Source organism: Penaeus monodon, chromosome 22, assembly GCF_015228065.2.
Source record: "Penaeus monodon isolate SGIC_2016 chromosome 22, NSTDA_Pmon_1, whole genome shotgun sequence".
Lineage (NCBI taxonomy): Eukaryota > Metazoa > Arthropoda > Malacostraca > Decapoda > Penaeidae > Penaeus > Penaeus monodon.
Genome location: NC_051407.1, coordinates 17,103,223 through 17,103,657, shown reverse-complemented (window position 1 = coordinate 17,103,657; position 435 = coordinate 17,103,223). Strand labels below are relative to the sequence as shown.

The following is a 435-nucleotide window of genomic DNA, read 5'->3' as shown; positions in this document are numbered from 1 at the left end:
TGATGTGGTACTTTGAATATAAAAGGAAGAAAAGGAATTCATTTTTATACCTCGGTCCGTTTTCTGTGCTTTGGATTTTTCCTCTCTTTTTTAAACTTGTTATATTACATATTTTATTATCTAAAACTAAAATATATTTTGTACATTTTGATAGCTTACGATATACTGTTTTTTTCACAAAATCACTTTAAATTAATTTAATTCTTGCATGTCTTGGTGTCTAAATATTGATATAAACTTGATTACGTTTTTCTTCTTGAATTTTATATATATGGTACATATTTTACTTACAGATGTATGGATATAATCATTTTAAAAAATGGATATTAGACGAGGTAGAAAAAATGAACAAGCCATTAGCTAGAAAAATATATGGAATATGAGTAAAAGCCTTTTATGTATATGTTGATAAGCATTCAAACACGCGAACACAAT

The 435-nt window shown here is 25.5% G+C and overlaps 1 protein-coding gene across 1 annotated transcript in view; it reads left to right on the top strand.

Moving 5' to 3' along the window:
* The window catches only part of LOC119587345 (sialidase-like), a 23,053-nt gene that overhangs the window by 260 nt on the left and 22,358 nt on the right, over positions 1 to 435 (top strand). The gene's annotated exons all lie outside the window — the stretch shown is intronic.